The following is a 24010-nucleotide window of genomic DNA, read 5'->3' on the forward strand; positions in this document are numbered from 1 at the left end:
TCACACCAAGTTCTGTTCGCCCATCGCCCCTGTGCTCGCTGACCTACATTGGCTTCCGGTTAAGCAGTGCCTCGATGTCAAAATTCTCAAACTTGTTTTCAAATCCCTCCATGGCCTCGCTATCTCTGTAATCTCCTTCAGCCCCACAAACCACCCCCTCCACGAGATATCTGCGCTCCTCTAATTCTACCCCCAATGATCCCTGATTATAATCGCTCAACCTTTGGTGGCCGTGCCTTCTGTTGCCTCGGACCTAAGCTCTGGAATTCCCTGCCTAAACCTGTCCGCCTCGATACCTCTCTTTTCTCCTTTAAGATGCTCCTTAAAATACACCTCTTTGACCAAGCTTTTGGTCACCTGCCCTAATTTATCCTTACGCGGATCGGTGTCAATTTTTTTTGTCTTAAAATACTCCTGTGCAGCGCCATGGGACATTTTACGTTAAAGACGCTATATAAATACAAGTTGTATATAAATGCAAGTTGTTGTTGTTGGTGAATCAGCACTGCACCCTCCAAAGGCCAAAATATCCTTCCCAAGGTTCCAGTACCCATAACTGAATGCAGTACTCCAGGGGTCTAACCAGAGCTCTATACAACTGCTGCATAACTTCCACCCCATTGTATTCCAGCCCCCTGAGATGAAGGCTAACATTCCAGTCACCATTTTAATTAGTTTTTGTACCTGTCCAATAGGTTCAATCGTTTCTGTAAATGGACCCCTAAATCTCTCTGCTCCTCCAGTTTGTAGCTTCTCCCCATTCAAAATACTCTGATCTATTTTCTTAGGTCCAATGTGGATGACCTCACACACCCCCACATTGAACACCATCGGCCACAGTTTTGTCCACTCACGTAATCCATCAGTTTCCCTTTGCAAGTTTGTGTGCCCATATACGCTACTTACTGTGCCACCTAACATAGTGTCATCAGCAAACTTGGATATATGGCTCTCTATTCCTTCATCTAAGTCACTGATAAACATAGTGGAAAGCTGAGGCCCCAGTACAGTTCCCTGGGGGATATCACAAGTCACATCTTACCAGTAAATCGCCATTAACCCTACTCTCCGTCACCTACCGTCAAACCAATTTCCCACACGTCAAAAGGTTTCCTCCAATTCATGCTCTCTTATTTTTGCGAACAGTTTCTTCTGTGGAACCTTACAAATGCCTTCTGGAAGTCCATATAAATAACATCTACAGACACTCCCTTATCTACCACATTAGTCACCTCCTCAAAAAATTCAACGAGATTAGTTAGACATGATGAAATCCATGCTGGCTCTCTCTGATCAGTTCATATTTGTCTAAGTGCTCAGTGACTCTGTCCCTTATAGTAGATTCGAGTAACTTCCCCACAACAGACATTAGACTAATAGGTCTTTAATTTCCTGGATTATCTCTCCCACCCTTCTTAGGAACATAAGTAGGCCATTGAGCACCTCGAGCCTGTTCTGCCATTCAGTAAGATCGTGGCTGATCTGCGACCTAACTCCATACACCCGCCTTTGCCCCATATCTCTTATATCTTTAGTTAACAAAAATCTATCAATCTCAGATTTAAAATTAACAATTGATCTAGCATCAATTGCCATTTTCAGAAGAGAGTTCCAAACTTCTACCACCCTCTGTGTGCAGAAGTATTTCCTAATTTCACTCCTGAAAGGGGAAATAGTAAAGTATTCTACAAACACAAATAACAACAGAAAAATCAGGATAGGGATACACACGATAAGTTCTCAGGTAATGGCAGAAATACTAAATAATTACTTTGCCTCAGTATTTACCACAGAGACCAACATGGTGAACATGACATTGGAAGAAGAGATCAAAAAATATATAAAGACATTTAAGATAGAAAGGGGGGAGATAATAAACTAATCAAACTTAGAGAGGTTAAAACTCCTGGTCTGGATGGATTGTATCCATGTGTATTAAAAGTTAGGGAAGAGGTAGCAGAGGCACTATTACATATATATTATAACATTTCATTAGAAAAGGGAATAGTGCCATAGGACTGGTAGACAGCTAATGTGATTCCTATATTTAAAAAGGGAGATAGAACAAGTCCAGGGAACTAAAGACCCATTAGTTTAACGTCAGTGGTAGGAAAGTTAATGGAATCCTTATTCAAAGATGTAATTGAAAAAAATCTAGAAACTGAAAATATAATAGCACAGATTTCAAAAGGGAAGATTTATTGAATTCTTGAAGAAGTGACAGAAAGGGTAGATAAGGGTAATGCAGCAGACATAATATATTTAGATTTCCAAATGGCCTTCGATAAGGTGCCGCATAGTAGACTCATGACTTGAAGTCAGAACATGTGAAGTCAGGGGTCAGGTAGCAGAATGGATAGCAAGCTGGCTACAAAACAGAAAATGAAGGGTAGGGGTTAAAGGTAGCTACTTAGACTGGCAAAAGGTGGGAAGTGGTGTTCCACAAGGATTGGTGCTGGTACCACTATTGTTCACATTTACATAAACGATTTGGACTCGAGAATCGGAAGTACAATTTTAAAATTTGCGGACAATACCAAATTGGGAGGTATAGTTAATATAGAGGGAAACTGTGACAAAATACAGGAAGGCATTAATAAACTTGTAGAATGTGCATATAATTGGCAAGCGAACTTCAATATAGCCAAGTGTGAGGTGGTATATTTTGGTAGGAAGAATCCTTGGAAAATAAGAGTTTAAATGGGGCAGAGGAGCAGGGGGATCTGGGGCTACAGATGCATAAATCACTAAAAGTAGCGATACAGGTTAATGCCATTAAAAAAGAGGGATAGAACTGAAAAGCAGAGAAGTTATGTTAAAATTGTATAGATCCTTGGTTAGGCCACGTTTGGAGTACTGTGAACAGTTCTGGTCTCCATATTATGAAGAGAGGGAGAGACTGGAGAAGGTGCAAAAAAGATTTACTAGAATGATGCCAGAACTGAGAGGTTATACCCATCAGGAAAAATTGAACATGCTGGGGCTCTTTTCTATAGAAAAGAGAAGACTGAGGGGTGACCTGTTAGAGGTCTTTAAGATTATGAAAGGGTTGGGATAGGATAGATGCAGAGAAGATGTTTCCACTTGCGGGGTAGACTAGGGGTCATAAATATAAGATAGTGACTAATAAATCCAATAGGGAATTCAGGAGACACGTCTTTACCCAGAGTGTGGTTAGAATGTGGAACTCACTACCATGTGGAGTAGTTGAGGTGAATAGCATAGATACATTTAAGGGGAGGCTAGATAAACACATGAAGGAGAAAAGGAGAAAGGAATAGAAGGAAATGCTGAAGGGGTTAGATGAAGAAGGGTGGGAGAGGCTCGCGCGGAGCATAAACACCAGCATAGACCAGTTAGGCCGAATGGCCTGTTTCTGTGCTGTAAGTACTATGTAACTATGTCTGGCTCTAATTTTTAGACTATGCCCCCTAGAAGCCCCAACCAGCGGAAATAGTTTCTCCCTAGCTACCCTATCTGTTCCCCTTAATATCTTGAGAATTTCGATCAGATCACCCCTTAACCTTCTAAATTCTAGGGAATACAACCCTAGTTTGTGTAATCTCTCCTCGTAATTTAACCCTTGAAGTCTGGGTATCATTCTGGTAAACCTACGCTGCGCTCGCTCCAAGGCCAATATAACCCTCTTAAGGTGTGGTGCCCAGAACTGCTCACAGTACTCCGGGTGTGGTCTAACCAGGGCTTTGTATAGCTGCAGCATTACTTCGACCCCCTTGTATTCTAGTCCTGTAGATATAAAGGCCAGCATTCCATTAGCCTTTTTGATTATTTTCTGTACCTGTTCATGACACCACCACCTCCAAGTTCCCCTCCAAGTCACACACCATCCTGACTTGGAAGTATATCGCCATTCCTTTATCGTCGCTGGGTCAAAATCCTGGAACTCCCTCCCGAGCACAGACAGCAGCGGTTCAGCACCACCTTCTCAAGGGCAATTAGGGATGGGCAATAAATGCTGGCCTTGCCAGCGACGCCCACATCCCATGAAAGAACATTTAAAAAAGTGACATTTTAATGTTCTATGTACCTGGATCCCCAAGCCTCTTTGGACCTCCACTATTTTTAACCTTTCACCATTTGGAAAGTACCCTGTTCTATCCTTTAGGTCCAAAGTGGATGACCTCACATTTGCCTACATTGAAATCCATTTGCCAGTTTTGCCCATTCTCTTAATCTGTTAATATCACTTTGTAAATTTATGCTTTCATCTACACTGCCATCTATCTTTGTGTCATCGGCAAATTTGGATAGATGACTTTCTATGCCATCATCCAAGTTGTTAATAAATACTGTGAATATTTGAGGCCCCAACACAGATCCCTGCAGGACACCACCAGTCACATCCTGCCAATTTGAGTTCTTACCCATTATCCCTACTGCCTGTCCCCTGCCACTCAGCCAATTTCCTAACCAAGTCAATAATTTGCCCTCAATTCCATGGGCATTAGTTAAGTCTTATCAAATGCCTTTTGGAAGTCCATATAAGTAATATCCATAGACATTCCTCTGTCCACTACTTTAGTCACCTCCACAAAAAATTCAATCAGGTTTGTCAGGTATGACCTACCTTTCACAAATCCATGCTGGCTCTCTCTAATCAACCGAAAATTTGAGGTGTTCAGTTACCCTATCCTTAATTATAGACTCTAGCAATTTCCTGACAACAGATGTTAGGCTAACTGGTCTTTAATTCCCTGGTTTCTCTCTCCCATTCTTAAATAGTGGAGTGAAATGTGCAATTTTCCAATCTAAAAGAACGGTTCCTGAATCTTAAATAGCTATAGCACCTTTCACAACCTCAGGATGTCCCAAAGTGCTTTACAGTCAATTAAGTACTTTTGAAGTGTAGTCACTGATGTAATGTAGGAAACAACAGCTAATCTGCACACAGCTCCCACAAGCAGCAATGTGATAAGGCCAGATAAGCTGTTTTAGGGATGTTGGTTGAGGGATAAATATTGAATACTGGCCAGTACATGGGGGACAACTCTCCTGCTCTTCCTTATATCACTCTCTACCCATATTCCCCTTTCTCCTCCCAATCCCACTTCTTTGTGTCCGCCCCTGGAAAAACTCTCCCTCAAGTCCTTTACCACTGCACTTTCTAATTCCCAACTACCTATAGCCTTTGGTCTCCAATTCTTCATGACATTTCTGCAGCTACTGATTTGCTAAATCAGACCCTCTCCAACACCTTTGATGCCCTTGTCCCCACTAAAACCATTACACTCTCTCACGCTAGTCGTTCCCCCAGTATACCCCTTATCTCCGCTCCTTTAAGTCCAAGGGACTTGAAGAGATCGCAAAGTCTCTGTTTGAAGAATGGGCTCAGTCGAGAATATTTTTGTGGACTTTATGGGCTGAGGGTGTTTTCCCTGTGGTGGGATCGCCCTGTGCAGATGCGTGGGGGACTGGTTTGTTAAAACTCCAGAGAACGCATGGCAGTTGGCTGTGACAAAAGAACTGTCAGTCATCCAGAATGTATGGGTTCGCCCGACAGTCCTGGAAAAAGGAAGGGGGGGGTCCATTGAAATTGAACTTATTAAAAAGCCACTCTAATATGCAAAAGCACTTCTCACCTCCATCTCAGAAGAGAAGCAGAACAATGAACCCACTAGCCTCTGCCAACCGAAGAGGAGCCAGTTTTTCCCAACACAAAGACCAAAGATATGTCCCAGACTTAGGGCCATTAATCCAATCACGGAATACTCATGGGTCCGATGATGACCCATCACTGATTAAGCACCGGAGTGCTTAGAAACAAAAGGATTTTAAAGACTGGCGGGAAAGACAGGGGTAACCAGACTCCTATAAAGATAGATCCTTTTCCACCATTCTTTCTCTCTCTCGCGCTCCCGCTCCAACAGGATCGACCTAACAAGAAGTGCCAGAGAAGCCGCCGAGCGGAGCGATCGAAACTGACCGTGTGTGGGGGTAAGCATAGTCTCGAGTATCCCAAGCGAGCTGGGTGAGCTGTAAGGGCTCTCAGAAGTGAAGTTTTTGGGCTATTCCAGGGTGGAAGCTTCGTTTGGTTCAGCCAGGCGAAGGGGTTTACACGACTGGGTAATTCATTGGTAGGGGTGGAATTAGAGTCCATCATGGCAACAAGGGAATTACTGCTTGTTATAGTCCCCAGTTGTGTACTGTATGTATGTTGTTTGTAACCTGGATCTTATTCTCCACAGAGACAGTGATTTTGTTTAGTAGTGCATGTTTTAGCCAGGGTATGTTAGACCAAATAAATATAAGTTTGATTTTTCACTGAAGCATTCCTGTCCGTGACTTATTCCATTTACACTCTGAATAATAATTCCCGGGTATAGAACTTTCATACGGCAGGGGCGATTCGAACCAACCATCTAGCAATTGGGCTAGGATCAAAAACCGCTTGCATCTCTTGGCGACCAGCGGCAGGACCTGGGCTAAAGGAGCGTAAATCAGTCATGGACAGCGCTTCTGGCAAAAGATCCCAAATGGAGGAAAGGATTTCTTCATATGTGTTTAAGAAGGTTAACGTCACCAAGAAGTGGGTGCTAGGCTTGTTGCGTGCTGAGCGTCCGGTGGACGCAAGGCAAGGAGCATAGGCGCAGCATTGAAAAGGCGATATGGCTCATCTGTCGACAAAGACAAGTCCAACTGCTAGATAAGCAGGTGGCTAAGTTAGAGGCAGAGCTCATGGTGTCCGAGGCACAGTCAGACGCAAGGGCTGTAGTAGGGAGCAGGTTATGCACGGAGCTAAGGGATGAGAAGCAGGGAAGAATAAGCCAGGACGAAACCTTCCGTAACCATAAGGAGTTCCTGCAATGCCAGGTAACTGAGGCAAAGTGGAATGAGAGGGTGGTCAGGGAGAACGCTCGCTTGTCGAGCGAGGTAAAGGTGCTGGGAGAGCAGTTGAAGGATATTCAGGTGGCATACGGAGTCGCCAGCACTGGAGGGTTTGATAAGGGTAATCATGGTCCTTGCTAGGAGCAGATCCAGAATTTGACCGATGCTCAATCTAAGGCCAAAGTGATGGTCTGCTTGGTAGCTCCAGGAGTGGCCCAGGTAGATGAGGAAGAGCAGGAGGGAGGGAGATAATGAGGACTGTGAGGCAGAGGAGAATGCTCAACCACCGCCCGAAGTGCCAGGACCAGGACCCATGTGCCCTGTCCGGCAGCGGAAATACGGTGCGCCCGCAGACGGTCAAGAACAAGGAGCACTGCAGGGTGACTTCGTGGTCCCATATACGATCCCCCAGCTGCAGGCAATGGTCTCTAACCTGACCAGCAAAGGGGACCCATCTGTCCATTTTACGGATGTGGAGCAGGTGGGGGGGGGGGGGGGGGGGGGATCAATAATTGTAACGAAGCTGAGACAGCCAAATTACTTTTATTTTCCCTGGATAGTAGGTTGTACCAGTCGCTCTCAGCGGGTAGCAAGAGGGGGCAGGGTACGTTAGAGGGGATAAAGGATGACATCCTAGAGGCTATGGGCCTCAATGATGGAAGTCCCTTCTCCCGAGTGGAAAGGACTGCAGTCAGCTGGGGAGGCACCGCAGGCTTTGCGGGGGTGCCAGACCGGGCGCAGCTGCAGGGGGAGCCTAGGGCTCATTGGCTGAGGATCCTGGTGGCGAACAGCCTGCCCAGGATCAAGGCCAAAGCAGAGGGGTGGTTCGATTCCAGGGATCCTCAGACCACAGAAGAGTGCAAGATCTGGCAGTTAACTCTCTCTTTTAAGAATGGTAGGGGTGAGGATGACAAACCAAAGGGCAGAGTACACGAGTTAAAGCCTAGTGGAGGCAACGTTAGAAGAGAGTGGCGCCAGGAAGGGGGTAGCTCAGAGAAGAAGCAGGGTTGTTATAGGTGCGGGAGTAAAGGGCACTGGAGGAAAGACTGCCCAGTCTCTGACAAAAGGAGCGGGAAAGGGGATCCTCCAACGCCAGTGCAAAAAGCCGCAGCTGTGGCAGGAAGCAGCACTGATCCGTTCACGGTATTAGTGGCTGCTCTCCGCGCAGTCTTTCCGGCAGGGCAGGGTGGGGTGGGCGCGGCAGCATACTCCCATCCGCCCTGAACAATACTGACCCATGACTAGGGGCTTCTCAGCCCGTTTACCTGCGCCCACTAAGTTATGATGCTTGGAAGAGACCATGCATGAAGATGGGGGGTGAAGGTGGTGCAAGGGACCTATCTGCTGGACACTGGAGCTTCAAGCACTATTGTCTATGCGGATAACCCGACCACATCACCTCTATCGAGCGGGGTCCCATATAACTTAGTAGGGTTCACCGGGAATGAACAGGCTGGGTCTTTCTCCATCCCGCTAGCCATCGATCTGGGCACACTCCATACGGAGTGGAAATGTGTCCTGATGTGGTGGGAGCGGGAGGGAATAGGCATTTTGGGGGCAGACTTCATACTGGCCCACAAGATATTGGTGGATTTCCGGAATCACTGTCTTTGGGGGGCAGTATGCACGGGAAAGGAGAAGGAGGTGGTAGTTATACCAGGGAAGCAAGGCAAGGGAACCGTGTGTACAATGAAGCCCAAGGGTAGTTATGATCTTGAACTTTAGGTCACTTCTACCCTGGCGGAGTACATAGTGGATGTGCGAGCCAACCTCGCGGCATTCGCTACACACAAGCACGACTGTGGGAGGTAATAGGGGTGGAGGTCAGAGTAGAAGGAGACCCCATGGCCCAACCACAGAAACAGTACAACTTCCCCAGAAAGGCAGAGGTAGATTTAGAGACAGCAGTGGGATCACTGGTTGTGCAAGGTGTGTTGAGACCCATAGCGACCCATGTGAACTCTCCGATTTGGCCGGTTAGGAAACCGGACAATTCGTGGAGAGCCACTGTGGACTATCGGGTTCTTAACAAGAACATCCCAGCCTGTGCCCCCACCGTCGCAGCCGTAGCCGACCTGATCGGGAGTATCCCAGCATCCGCGAAAACATTCACTGTGCTGGACATTTCGATCGGATTCTGGTCTATCCCTCTCAAAAAGGAGGACCAGTATAAGTTCGCATTCACTTTCAAGGGTCAGCCTTCCCCAAGGGTTTCACAACAGTCCTTCTTCTTTCCACCAATGTATGGCCAACTGTTTAAAAGTGTTCAGCAGACCGCAGCGGCTTGTGCAGTACGTGGACGACCTGCTTTTGTTCTCCAACGAGGGGGAGGAGCATGGCAAGAATTCTAGTGAGAGAAAAGTGTTCTCTAGGTGGGGGCTACCGCAGTATGTGGAGTCCGATCAGGGGAGTCACTTCACAGGGGCAGTCATGCAGGCGACTCTGAAGATGCTAGGTGTAGTGGGTAAATGGCACGTCGCACACAACCCGCAGTCATCGGGGATTGTGGAGTGGATGAATAGGACCATCAAGGAAAGGTAACAGAAGGAAACGGGAGGCTCGCCTAGAAAATGGGCGAAGGTCTTGCCGTTAGTTCTGATGGGGGTCCGAGCCAGCCCGTCTAGAAGCACAGGGTATTCCCCACATGAGCTCGTGACTGGCAGGGTCATGAGAACGCCCAGCTATGTACTGGCCCCAGTTCTCACAGAAGGTCAGTTGAGAGAGGTGAACCGGGACAGGTTTGTTAAGAATTTGCTTGAGCATCTCAGACAGATCCATTGGCAGACTGCCAGTAACATGGGGAAGCAACATCATAGAATTTGTTTATTGCTTGAGCCTTAGAGGCACCACGAGTGGAAGGTCGAAGATCAAGTAATGGTTAGAAACTTCGCCAGGGTAGGGAGCCGCTATACATGGGACCGTACAGTATCGTGGATAGGGCAAGTCCGCTGGTATATGCGGTCAAAATGCCCTGACGCACTAAGTGGTTCCATATCAATCAGTGCAAGCTTTTCAACCCTGGAGAAAGAGCTGATAAGAGGATGAAACAGCAGGGAGTGGTGAGCTGCGCTACAGGTGTGGGTTTCCAGCCCCTAATCTGGGACTGTGAGGAGCCCACAGAGGGACCAGTTGTTCTGCCTGTGGGGGCAGGAGTGAGAAGGAGTGCCAGGATCCCATGACCGAGGTGCCGTGGACACCTTCTTACCAGTGAACAAAGGAAGCTGGAGTCGTAAGAGGCCCAGGGTCGAGGAGACCTAGTGTGGCCACCCGGAGACGGGTGACGCTGTACATAACATCTTTCTCTCCTGTCTGTTGCCTTAGCTTGTCTGTATAGTTTGGATTTTAATCGTGTGTAGCTGCGTCTGGAAAGGTGAGGCATCATGTTGCATTCTGTGTGTTTTCAGGGAACGCCCAAGAACAAGATGAAGTCAGCCATGGTAGTCCTGATCATCATGATTGAAGGCAGCACGAGTCACAGGGGCGACACCGAGGAATCGGTTATCTTTGGCTGCACCGGCGGAGACGGACCGACCGTGACCACAGAGGTGGCTCGAAGGATGGGGCGAGCGTCTATCTCCACGAGGGAAGATGGCCTGGATGGCTGGGGTCGAATTCCACCCGGTATTCCAACCATATGTCGAGGAACCAACCAGAGATCAGGCCATCTTAGACTGGGTATTATGTAACGAGAAAGGACTAATTAGCAATCTTGTTGTACGAGGCCCCTTGGGTCGGAGCGATCATAATATGATCAAATTCTTCATTAAGATGGAGAATGAAGTAGTTGACTCAGAGACTAGGGTCCTGAATTTAAATAAAGGAAACTACGATGGTGTGAGGCGCGAGTTGGGTAGGATTGATTGGGGAATGTCACTCAAAGGGTTGACGGTGGAAAGGCAATGGCAAACATTCAAAGACCGCATGGATGAACTACAGAATTTGTTCATCCCAGTTTGGCATAACAAAAAAGGTGACTCAACTGTGGCAAACAAGGGAAATTAGGGATAGCATAAGATCCAAGGAGAGGACATATAAATTGGCCAGAAAAAGCAGTAAACCTGAGGATTGGGGGCAGTTTAGGATTCAACAAAAGGAGGACAAAGGGATTCATTAAGAAAGGGAAAATAGAATATGAGAGTAAGCTTTCAGGGAACATAAAGACTGACTGTAAAAGCTTTTATAGATATGTGAAGAGAAAAAGATTGGTGAAGTCAAGCGTAGGTCCCTCGCAGTCAGAATCAGGGGAATTTATAATAGGGAACAAAGAAATGGCAGACCAATTAAATACATATTTTGGTTCTGTCTTCACAAAGGAGGACACAAATAACCTCCCAGAGATGTCGGGGAACATAGGGTCTGATGAAAGGGAGGAACTGAAAGAAATCAGTATTTGTAGGGAAATGGTGCTGGGGAGACTGATGGGATTGATGGCCAATAAATCCCCAGGGCCTGATAATCTACATCCTAGGGTACTTAAGGAAGTGACCCTAGAAATAGCAGATGCATTGCTGATCATGTTCCAACATTCGATAGAATCTGAAACAGTACCCATGGATTGGAGGGTAGCTAATGTTACCCCACTATTCAAAAAAAGGTGGGAGAGAGAAAACAGGGAATTACAGACCAGTAAGCCTGACATCGGTAGTGGGGAAAATGCTAGAGTCCATTATAAAAGATGTAATAGCAGAGCACTTGGAAAACAGTGACAGGATCGGACAAAGTCAACATGGATTTACAAAAGGTAAATCGTGCTTGACTAATCGACTTGAATTTTTTGAGGATGTAACTAGTAAAATAGATAAGGGAGAACCAGTGGATGTGGTGTATTTGGACTTTCAGAAGGCTTTCGATAAGGTCCCGCATAAGAGATTAGCGTGTAAAGTTAAGGCACATGGGATTGGGGGCAAGGTATTGACTTGGATAGAGAACTGGTTGGCAGACAGAAAGCAAAGAGTTGGATTAAACGGGTCTTTTTCCAAATGGCAGGCAGTGACTAGTGGGGTGCCGCAGAGATCGGTCCTTGGACCCCAGCTATTCACAATATATATTAATGATCTAGACAAGGGAACTAGATGTAATATCTCCAAATTTGCAGACGACACAAAGCTGGGTGGGCGTGTGTGCTGTGAGGAGGATGCCGAGAAACTACAGGATGATTTGGACAGGTTGGATGATTGGGCAGAAGCATGGCAGATGCAATATAACATGGATAAATGTGAGGTTATCCACTTTGGTGGCAAAAACAGGAAGGCAGATTATTATCTGAATGGCAATAGATTGGGAAAAGGGTAAGTGCAACGAGACCTGGGTGTCCTTGTGCACCAGTCGCTGAAGGTAAGCATGCAGGTGCAGCAGGCAGTTAAGAAGGCAAATGGTATGTTGGCCTTCGTAGCGAGAGGGTTTGAGTACAGGAACAAGGATGTCTTGTTGCAGTTGTACAGGGCCTTAGTGAGACCGCATCTTGAGTATTGTGTGCAGTTTTGGTCGCCTTATCTGAGGAAGGATGTTCTTGCCATGGAAGGAGTTCAGCGAAGATTCACCAGGCCGAATCCTGGGATGGCAGGAATGACGTATGAGGAGAGATTGGGACGATTGGGCTTGTACTCGCTGGAGTTTAGAAGAATGAGAGGGGATCTCATTGAAACTTATAAAATTCTGACGGACTGGACAGACTAGATGCAGGAAGGATGTTCCCGATGGTCGGGGAGTCCAGAACCAGGGGTCACAGTCTAAGGATAAGGGGTAGGCCATTTAGGACAGAAATGAGGAGGAATTTCTTCACCCAGAGAGTGCTGAACCTGTGGAATTCTCTACCACAGAAGGCAGTAGAGGCCAATACATTAAATATATTCAAGAAGGAGTTGGATATATTTCTTAAGGCTAAAGGGATCAAGGGGTATGGGGAGAAAGCAGGGACCGGGTACTGAATTTGGATGACCAGCCATTATCGTATTGAATGGCAGAGCAGGCTCGAGGGGCCGAATGGCCTATTCCTGCTCCTATCTTCTATGTATGTTTCTATATGTTCACCTATGGTGAAGCGTCCATCTCATGCCCGTGAATAGGGGTTACCACCTCCCGGGTTAGGGTAACAGAGGGTAAACTTAGCTGTAGGGGACACATTCCACTGGGAAGGTGGTGGCGGCTCAGGAAACTGAGCGCGGATACAGGGGACCAGACAGCTGACTGGGAAAGACTAAGGCTTCTCTTCTCCACCACTAACTGTCTTCTCAAACCACCGTCCCCTGCCTCCTCCTCCCTCACCCCCAACAATAAATACGAGGAGCTCAAGGACAACTTTGTTAAAAAGATTGAGAACATCCATTCAACTGCCTCTGCTACTTCCCTCCCTTCCCCTAGCCCAATGGACCAAACTTCCTCTCAGTTTCCCCCACCCCCCCACTCTGAATTTGCATATTTCTCTAGTTTCTCTCCCATGTCCCCTGATGCCCTTTCAAAGCTCATCTTGTCAATGAGACCGGCCTCCTGCTCTCTCGACCCTATTCCTACTAAACTGCTGACCACTCAAATTCCCTTCCTAGCTCCAATTTTATCTGATATTGTTAACAGTTCTCTCTCCTCAGGTATTGTCCCGCTCTCCTTCAAATCTGCTGTCATCACCCCTCCTCAAAAAAAAAAACAATCCTTGACCCCTCCATCCTTGTAAATTATCACCCCTCTTCTCCAACATCCTTTTCCTCTCCAAAGACCTTGAACGTGTTGTTGCCTCCCAAATAAATCTATGCCCACCTTTCCTGAAACTCGTTTGAATCCCTCCAATTAGGTTTCCGCCCTCGCCACTTTATCAAAACGCCTCTTGCAAGGTCACAAATGACATCCTAATTGACTGCGACAAAGGTAAACTAACCATTCTCGGCCGCCGTCCAGCTGGATGGGACTGCACTCGCCTGGTTCCATTCCTATCTTTCCAGCCGTAGCCACTGAATCACCTGCAATGGCTTCTCTTCCCACTCCGTTATCTCTGGTGTCCCCCAAGGGTCTATCCTTGGTCCCTTCCTATTCCTCATCTACATGCTGCCCCTCGGTGACACCATCCGGCGACACAGCGTGAGTTTTCACATGTACACTGATGATAACCAGCTCCACCTCTCGAGCCCTCCAGTGTCTATACTGTCAGACTGCTTGTCCGACACCCAACACGGATCAGCAGAAATTTTCTCCAATTAAATATCGGGAACACCGAAGCCATTGTCTTTAGTTCACGCCGAAAAATTCCGTTCCCTTGCCACCGATTTGATCCCTCTCCCTCGTAACTGTCTGAGGCTGACCAAGTCTGTTCGCAGCCTTGGTGTCATATTTGATGAGTTCAGCTTCCTACCTCATATCGTTCCAGCATTAAGACCGCCCATTACCACCTCCATAACGGCACCCGTCTCCGCCCTTGCCTCAGCTTATCTGCTTCCAAAATCCTCATCCATGCCTTTGTTACCTCTAGACTTGACTATTCCAACACACTCCTGGTCGGCCTCCCTCGTTCTACCCTCCATAAACTTGGTCATCCAAAACTCTGCCGCCCGTGTCCTATCTCGCACCAAGTTCTGCTCACCCATCTCCCCTGTGCTCGCTTACCTACACTGGCTCCCAGTTAAGCAATGCCTCGATTTTAAAATTTTCATTCTTGTTTTCAAATCCTTCCATGGCCTCACCGCTCTCTATTTCTAATCTCCTCCAGCCCTATAATCCCCCCCCCCCCCCGAGATCTCCGCACTCAGACAATTCCGGCCTCTTGAACATCCCCGATTTTACTTGCTCCACCACTGGCGGCCTTGCCTTCAGCTGCCTAGGTGCTAAGCTCTGGAACTCCCTCCCTAAATCTCTCTGCCTCTCTACTTTTCTTTCCTCCTTTAAGATGCTCCTTAATATCTACCTCTTTGACCAAGCTTTTGGTTATCTGCCTTAGCATCTCCTTATACAGCTATGTATCAAATTTTGTTCTTTGATGACGCTCCTGTGAAGTGCCTTGGGATGTTTTTTTACGTTGGATTTGTAAAAGGTAGGTCTGACTAACCTGATTAATCACCTATTCAAAAAATTCAAAGTAGTTGACAGGGGGATGTCGATGGATGTTATTTATATGGACTTCCAGAAGGCATTCGATAAAGTCCCTCATACGAGACTGTTAATGAAGGTTGAAGCCCACGGAATTGAAGGCAAATTATTGACCTAGTTAGGAAATTGGCTGAGTGGCAGGGACAGAGAATAGGGATAATGGGCAGGATGTGATTAGTGGTCTGTGACGCTGGGATCTGTGCTAGGGCCTCAACTATTCACCGTATTTATTAACGACTTAGATGATGGGATAGAAAGCTACATATCCAAATTTGCTGATGACACAAAGATAGGCGGCATTGTAAGCAGTGTAGATGAAGGCAAAAATTTACAAAGAGATATTGATAGATTAAGTGAATGGGCAAAACTGTGGCAAAGGATTTCAATATAGGCAAATATGAGGTCATCCACTTTGAACCTAAAAGGATAGAATCATAAAACGATAGCAAAATACTGCAGATGCTGGAAATCCGAAATAACAACAGAAAATGCTGGAAAAACTCAGCAGGTCAGGCAACATCCGTGGAGAGAAATTTGAGTTGACGTTTCGGGTCGAAACCCTTCTTCAAAACTGGAAAGAAAAGAAAATAGATCGAAGGCAAGGCTGCGATCGAACAAAAGAGACAATAAAAGGTATTCGAAGCCAGACGAGATGGTAATAGGCCCGTGGAGACAAAAGGCAGCTGAGATTAGGTGTGAAGTGTACTGGCAGGTAAGAGACAGCTGCCAGGTGAGAGAGAGAAACAAAAGGAAAGGAGGAGGGGGGGGGGGGGGGGGGGGGAAAGGAGGACCCAAAACAAAGGGGTGGAAAAAATAAGTAAAAAAGTAATAGGGGCCAAGGTTATGATCTGAAATTGTTGAACTCGATATTGAGTCCAGAAGGCTGCAAAGTGCCTAGTCGGAAGGTGGTCATAGACTGGTTACAGCACAGAAGGAGGCCATTCAGTCCGTCAAGCCTGTGCCGGCTCTCTGTAAGAGCACTTCAGCTAGTCCCACTCCCCTGCCCTTTCTGGATAGAACAGGGTACTTTCTAAATGGTGAAAAGCTAAAAACAATGGAGGTCCAGGTACATAGATCATTAAAATGTCATGAACAGGTACAGACAATAATCAAAAAGGCTAATGGAATGCTGGCCTTTATATCTAGAGGACTAGAATAGAAGGGGGTAGAAGTTATGCTACAGCTATACAAAGTTTGGTTAGACCACACATGGAGTTCTATGAGCAGTTCTGGGCACCACACCTTAGGAATGATATATTTTTGGGCACCACACTTCAGGAATGATATCCCTGTATTGACCTTGGAGAGAGCGCAGCGTAGGTTTACCAGAATGACACCAGGACTCCTGGGGTTAAATTACAGGGAGAGAATACACAAACTAGGGTTGTAGTCCCTGGATTTTAGAAGGTTAAGGGGTGATTTGATCGAAGTTTTCAAGTTATTAAGGGGAACAGATAGGGTCGATAGAGAGAAACTATTTCCGCTGGTTGGGGAGTCTAGGACTAGGGGGCATAGTCTAAAAATTAGAGCCAGACCTTTCAGGAGTGAAATTAGGAAACACTTCTACACACAAATCGGGGTAGAAGTTTGGAACGCTCCTCCGCAAACAGCAATTGACGCTAGATCAATTGTTAATTTTAAACGTTAAATCGATAGATTTTTGTTAACCAAAAGTATCAAGGGATATGGGCCAAAGGTGGGTATATGGAGTTAGGTCTCAGATCAGCCATGAGTTCATTGAATGGCGGAACAGGCTCGAGGGGCTAAATGGCCTACTCCTGTTCCTATGTTCAAGGCGCTATGTAAATGTAAGTTGTTGTTGTTCCGACAGTGCAGCACTCCCTCAGTGCTGTGCTGGAGTGTCAACCTAGATTTTGTGCTCAAATCCCTGGAGTGGGACTTGAACCTACAATCTTGTAACATTGTTTCTGAGCATTATAATACAGTTGCTTTCAGAATTCTAAATTTTCTTGATCAGATTGATCAAATCAGAGCCCACATTTTTGAGCGTTTAATGTAATGCAAATGTTATTTATCCGTATTTCTCAGTGTTTGATACTGTAATCAAAAAAACTAGGGAAATCCTTGAAAGTGAAATTGCCTCTTGGGGTGATTGCTTTCTGAATTACTTCTGAAATCTCTCTCTCACATCAATCATTGGTAAATTCCAGTACTCTTAAAATTCACAACTCCCAGCCATAGCCTTGTGATACAGTGAGAGTTACAGAAGAACTTATTTTCCTAATAATCTTTGTTTTTATGCCAGTATTTATTCCTGTTTATACCTTTAGTAATTTCCTGCCGGATATAAACTAATAAATTAGGTTGAAAATCCTACAGAAATCTACAAGCCAAAGTGAAATAACTATTCATTGGCCGCGCCACTCCTGATCTGTTGTTAAGCTCACTGCGGCACATTCTAATAATTTTTTCGTTCAAATTGTGGCATAAGTTTGCCATTGAAGGATCGGGAAGCACAACGGTCTAACTTACGGCGTTCGGCGCCAATATTGCCATTGTAGCAAATTCCAAGCCAACAATTATGCAAAAGGGAAAGAAAAGTAACACTTTTTTGCAGCACAGAAGGCAGCCATTCAGCCCATTGTGTCTGTAGTGACTATTTGCAAAAGCAATCTAAAACTGACTGCCATGTTCATGATATTAAAAGTAGCATCTCAAGTAGATAGGGTCATTAAAAAAAGCTGGGTTTTATAGTAAGAAGTATAGAATATAAAAATTGAGATGTAATGGAAAATCTATATAAAATCTTAGTAAGACTGCAGTTGGAGTGCTGTGTGCAGCTTTGAGCTCCACACTGAAGGAAGATTGTTCAGGCAATAGAGAGGGTACAGCACAGATTCTTGAAGATGCCCCCATAGCCCAGTATCTTCCACTGCTTCCAATAGAAAGAAAAGGCAAGCGGGCCCTTACAACCCGTGCAGCAAGACAGGAAAGGGTAAAAGTGGAGAAAGAAATCAAGAATGTACGAGACACAGCCAGAGCAAGAGCAAAACACTGCCGAAGTGAAACCGAACAACTGCATGCATCAGACATACACAAAGAACAAACAAACTTAGGAACGCCAATTGTAGAGCGTCACAAGGCAGAGGAGAACAAATACAATCACACCAATAATTCCTGTGCCCTCTGAACTGCTGTTAAGGTGGCCACCATACTCACCAGTACCTCTATCTTCATTTCCTATTGAACATTTTTTTTCCCATCATACATCAATGCAGCAGCGAGAGTTGGTTACATCGAAAGACATCCCTACAAAAGAAAATGTTTATAAATTAACAAGTTTAATTGCTGTAGGACATTATTCCATAATTATTACAATCAAATGTGGAAGCAGCAATTTACAAATATTTGTACTTTTCCACTGACAGTAACAACTTGCAGCAGTGTAACAATTATAATTTAATGTACCTGAACCGTGCACACCCTATTTCTTTGTGTCCCTTCATTCTGGACCCCTCAATCAGTGGAAACAGTCTGTTGCCATCTACTCTGCCCCATCCCTTAATGATTTTAAACACCTCGACCAAATCACCCCTTAATCTCCTCTAACAAAAACAGCCCAATTTTACAACCCTTTATTTGTATTTGCTAATACCAGACAGCATCTTCAAAAATCTGTGCTGTACCCTCTCTATTGCCTCAACAATCTTCCTACAGTGTGGAGCGCAAAGCTGCACACAGTACTCCAACTGTAGTCTTACTAAGATTTTATACAGATTTGTCATTACATCTCAATTTTTATATTCTATACTTTTTACCATAAAACCCAGCCTTTTTTTTAATGACCGTATCCACTCGAGATTAAATATTGGGAAGACCGAAGCCATTGTTTTCGGTCCCCGCGACAAACGCTGTTCCCTGGCCACTGACTCCATCCCTCGCCCCAACATCTGTCTGAGGCTGAACCACACTGTTCGCAACCTTGGCGTCATATTTGACCCTGAAATGAGATTCCGACCACATATACGCAGCATAACAAAGACAGTCTACTTCCACCTCCGTAACATCCCCTGTCTCCGCCCTTGCCTCAGCTCATCCGCTGCTGAAACCCTCATCAATGCCTTTGTTACCTCTAGACTCGATTATTCCAACGCACTCCTGGCTGGCCTCCCACATTCCACCCTATGTAAACTTGAGGTCATCCAAAACTCGGCTGCCCGTGTCCTAACTCGCACCAAGTCCCGTTCATCCATCACCCCTGGGCTCACTGACCTACATTGGCTCCCGGTTAAGCAGCACCTCGATTTCAAAATTCTCATCCTTGTTTTCAAATCCCTTCATGGCCTCGTCCCTTCCCATCGCTGTAATCTCCTTCAGCCCCACAACCACCCCCCGCCGAGATATCTGCGCTCCTCTAATTCTGCCCTCTTGAGCATCCCTGATTATAAATCGCTCAACCTTTGGTGGTCGTGCCTTCTGTTGCCTAGGCCCCAAGCGCTGGAATTCCCTGCCTAAACCTCTCCGTCTCACTACCTCTCTTTCCTCCTTTAAGACGCTCCTTAAAACCTACCTCTTTCATCAAGCTTTTGGTCACCTGCCCTAATTTATCCTTATGTGGCTCGGTGTCAAATTTTGTGTCTTGCAGCGTCTTGGGACGTTTTACTACGTTAAAGGCGCTATGTAAATACAAGTTATTGTTGTTATGTTGCTTTTAATATCATGAACTTGAACCCCAAATCCCTCTGTTCTTTCACATCACCCAGTTTCCCCCCCCCCCCGTACAATTATTATTTTACTTAGAAACAAAATGTACCACCCACATTTACCGACATTAATTGTTCAAATGTGGACATTGAGCTCAATTGCAATGTTGCCACGGTTAAGTAGCCTGACAACAGTCACTACCCAGACTTGTACATGAAGAATGATCAGTTGAAGTACTAAAGGGCAGCTGGAAACTGTAGAAATATATTGTAGCACAAACCACTGCCTTCAGGAGAGAAGAAAATGATGGGGGCGGTGGCACGGTTAAGAGAGCATCACACAGCAGGACAGTTATGCACTAGGGATCCAGAAAACTGTCCACTTCTCTTCCCTACCCCCAGCTATTAAAATAAACCCCTCAACCTCACGACAGCAATTCTAATGAAAATCTTTGCTGTCTACATCATGTAAATGAGTCACCCAATGTTCTGCAGAGCGGGAAAATCCCAGGTTCTATCTCTGGTCGAGTGAGTTAGTTGGTGTCTGCTGAAGTTGCAGTAGCTGCAATACTTTTGGTTTCCATGCACTTCGACTGGACGTGGGTGAGAACAGGACTGGATCTGGCTGCGATGCTTCCACTTCTCTTGCCCACCCCTCTTTCTCCAACACCCACTGTCCACATGAAAAATGGCTACTTGATCAAATTATCGGAGGCCTATGGATATCTGTGGAACACTATGCTTCTTGATACGCTATGAAGTCTATGGTTGCGCAGTTGCATCATCAGGAAAACAAACTTCAGAGCGCACATCATCTCACTCCTTACCCTGCCTTTATTCTCAGCAACAGGTGCTAACAGTCAGTATGAATAAAACAAGACAAGCAATTCACTTCTTAACCCATTTACAGCCATTAAAAAAGTCAGCCCAGTGACTCACTGAATAGAGTCCTTAAAAACCTTTTAAACAGTTCTCTCCAGTTACCTGTACGTACATTGCCTGCCCCCGAGTATGTGCATCTGCATTACTAATAAAGTCTTGCGCCTAACTGCCATCATTAGGGCATGGGAAAATTATCCACCACAAAGCGCCGAACATCCAAAGTGTCGGTCACACTTGTAAAGTCTCAATGTGCCAAAAACCATTCTGACTGGCTCAAATATCTTACACATAAAAAAGGCAACAAATTGCACATTTAACACTGGCCAAATAATTTGGTTGCAGATTAATTTCTGGGTGATTATTTTTTTCCCCCCTTACATTCGGGTCCAACTGCACGCATAGTCCGCTCAGATATGATCACATCCCATCATAAAGCAGTGTATCCACCAACTCAGTGTATCCACCGACTTACCGAGATCAATGGCATGGGAGATCTGCTAGTATATCTATAACTCCATTTTATTTTTTACACTATATACACCAGTTGTTATATACACATATAAATGGTATTTTTCCATTTTTAGTATATTAATTTTTTCTGTTGGCAGTAGTTTTGTCATAATATACTTTTTCAGTACACCTTTTATATTTTACCATACAAGTGCATATTTGTCAGTATATACACTATATAATGGTTTATTAAACACAGACTATACAATTTTAAAATTGTACACATATTTGCATTTTTCAACATATATTTATCATTTTGTTTCTAGTATAATTATATTTGTGGGACCAGCCAGATGGTCCTGTACTTTCCTCTTTAATGTATATTAGCACAAGATTTCCTTTTATATTTTCCACTCTTATTTAACTGGTGTAAATTTTCTGTAAGAAACACTTACGAATTCAAGTATGTAGTTGTACTTTTTCCATATATATATAAAAAAAATTAAATATTATTTTTTGTTAGAATGCAGTTGTTATATGTAGAGCATGATGATTTTGAGTAAGTAATCCTGTGGGATGCTGAGTGCCCCGTCTCCTTAGGGTGCTCCCACTCAGCCTCTCCGTCTGTGACTCTGGAGCCAGGCTGGCTGTGGCTGAGGCTGAGGCTGAGGCCTTACCTTCCCCCCCTCATATTCCGCTCGGCCTCTCCCGCTCACACAGCTCTGGGGACCGAGGCTCGGGCACCGCTGCCGACCCCTCGCTTCCTTCGAACTCGCTTGCTGGCGCTTGGAGCGGGCCTGGCGGTGGCTGCGCGGCCTCTACTGCCCATCAATCGCCCACAGGAACCCCCCTCCTCCTCCTCCTGCTGCTGCTCTCCTCGCTGCCGCCGCTACTCCTTTTTTTTCCTCTCTCTTCTTCCTCCTTTCAAAACACCGCGACGTCAACCCTCACGCACACGCCAGCCCCGAGGGCTCCCCGTGACGTCAGCGCGTACGCCGTGCGTCAAGACGTTCTGCTGAGGGGAGGGGAGGGGGGGTAGTGGTTGAGAGAGAGAGGGTGAAGGATCAGGAGTGAAGTTGTTGGGGACGTGGCCTGTTTTGTGATAATGGGATTGGGGAAGTGTCTTTTTGTGAATCTTTCACTTTTTTGCAGGATAATAACATTTGGGTGGTACATTAGTTATGTCCAGTTAGGCCTGGATTAATGATCCCGGAGATATGAGTTGGAATCTCACCATGGCGGCTGGGGAATTTAAATTCAGTAATTAATTAAATCTGGAATTTAAAAAAAGTTAGTATCAGTAATGATTGCCATATAGGGCCCTGGTGAGACCACACCTGGAGAATTGTGTACAGTTTTGGTCTTACCTATCCTTGCCATAGAGGGAGTGCAATGAAGGTTCACCAGACTGGTTCCTGGGATGGGGGGATTGTCCTATGAGGACAGATTGAGTAGACTAGGCCTATATTTTCTAGAGTTTGGAAGAATGAGAGGTGATCTCATTGAAATATACAAAATTCTTACAGGGCTTGATAGGGTAAATGCAGGGAGGATGTTCCCCCTGGCTGGGGAGTCTAGAACCAGGGGTCACAGTCTCAGATTAAGGAGTCAGCCATTTAGGACTGAGATGAGGAGAAATTTCTTCACTCAGAGGGTGGTGAATCTTTGGAATTCTCTACCCCAGAGGGCTGTGGATGCTCAGTCGTTGAGTATATTCAAGACAGAGATCGATAGATTTTTGGATATTAAGGGAATCAAGGGATATGTGGATAGTGCAGGAAAGTGGAGTTGAGGTAGCAGATCAGCCATGATCTTATTGAATGGCGGTGTAGAGTTGAGGGGCCGAATGGCCTACTCCTCCTATTTCTTATGTTCTTATGTGAAACCCATCTGGTTCACTAATGTCTTTTAGGGAAGGAAACCTGCTGTCCTTACCCAATCTGGCCTATATGTGACTCCAGACCCACACGAATGTGGTTGACTCTTAACTGCCCTCTGAAATGGCCTAGTAAGCCAGTTTTATAAGGTGGCTCACCACCACCTTCTCGAGAGCATTTAGGGATGGGCAATAAATGCTGACCTTGCCAGCGACGCCCAGATCCTGTGAATGAATTTTTTTTAAACTTAGGAGAAGGGGGCCAAAGCTGTAGCCCCAATCTTCCTTCCTTTCCCAAAGATATTGAGCTCCTTGCTTAGAGTCCTGTCCCATGTGGCCCATTATTCATATCATGTGAGGTTTCGGCAGGCTTTTTGGGCACTCAAACCAAGCCCAATCCTCCTCCTAGTGTTACTTATTTAAAGTCCAATTGCTAACACTAGAACAAAGTTTGGATCTTCAAAACGTCCAACCAAAATGGAGCAGCAATCAACAAAGCCAACTGAATGTTTAACTGCATTGCCAAAACAGTAGAATTTAGGTCAGAGGAGGTCATGATCAAACTACAGTACTCTGGGCAGTCTGCACCTTGAGAAGTATTCTGGGGGCAGAGCAGCTACTAGACTAATCCCAAGTGGCAGGTCTGAATTACAAGGAGAAAGTGGAGAAATTTGGGCTTTTCCTCCTCAAAAAGAGGCATCTAAAAGGTAGTAAATGGGAATCAGAGGGAAAACTCTCCAATGGCTGGAGCTATACTTGACACAAAGGAAGATGGTGTGGAGATGCCGGAGTTGGACTGGGGTGGACAAATGTAAGAAGTCACACAACACCAGGTTATAGTCCAACAGCTTTATTTGAAATCACAAGCTTTCGGAGCGCTGCTCCTTCTTCAAGTGAAGTGGAGAAATGCATAAAGACACAGCTTATATATAAGCTGTGTCTTTATGCAGTTCTCCACTTCACCTGAAGAAGGAGCAGCGCTCCGAAAGCTTGTGATTTCAAATAAAGCTGTTGGACTATAACCTGGTGTTGTGTGACTTCTTACAAAGGAAGATGGTTGTTGGAGGCCAATCATTTCAGTCCTAGGACAAAGTTCCACAAGTAAAGGCTGTGGGGATTCAGAGTAAACCCTGGGAATGGATAAGGAATTGTGACGTGTAGGAACCAATGGCCCCTGAATCTGGATGCCAACATGTCTGGCACCTTAAATAGGATGACAGAT

The 24010-nt window shown here is 45.5% G+C and overlaps 1 protein-coding gene across 6 annotated transcripts in view; it reads right to left on the reverse strand.

Moving 5' to 3' along the window:
• Nucleotides 1-21887, reverse strand: part of phf20l1 (PHD finger protein 20 like 1) — a 159846-nt gene extending 137959 nt beyond the window's left edge. For 3 of the 6 annotated variants that reach the window (XM_085992488.1, XM_085992487.1, XM_085992484.1), the window contains exons 1-2: nucleotides 21590-21886; nucleotides 18097-18186 (exon numbers count right to left, since the gene is read on the reverse strand). The gene's annotated coding sequence lies outside the window, so the exon portion shown is untranslated. Of the gene's footprint in view, nucleotides 1-18096; nucleotides 18187-21367 lie in introns of all 6 variants that reach the window. The other 3 variants (XM_085992486.1, XM_085992485.1, XM_085992489.1) reach the window with 3 other exon arrangements.
• Between the last annotated feature and the right edge of the window lie 2123 nt (nucleotides 21888-24010).

The sequence above is a fragment of the Somniosus microcephalus genome, chromosome 7 (assembly GCF_052327205.1).
Source record: "Somniosus microcephalus isolate GS21.2 chromosome 7, FLI_Smic_1.0, whole genome shotgun sequence".
NCBI classification, from domain to species: Eukaryota; Metazoa; Chordata; class Chondrichthyes; order Squaliformes; family Somniosidae; genus Somniosus; species Somniosus microcephalus.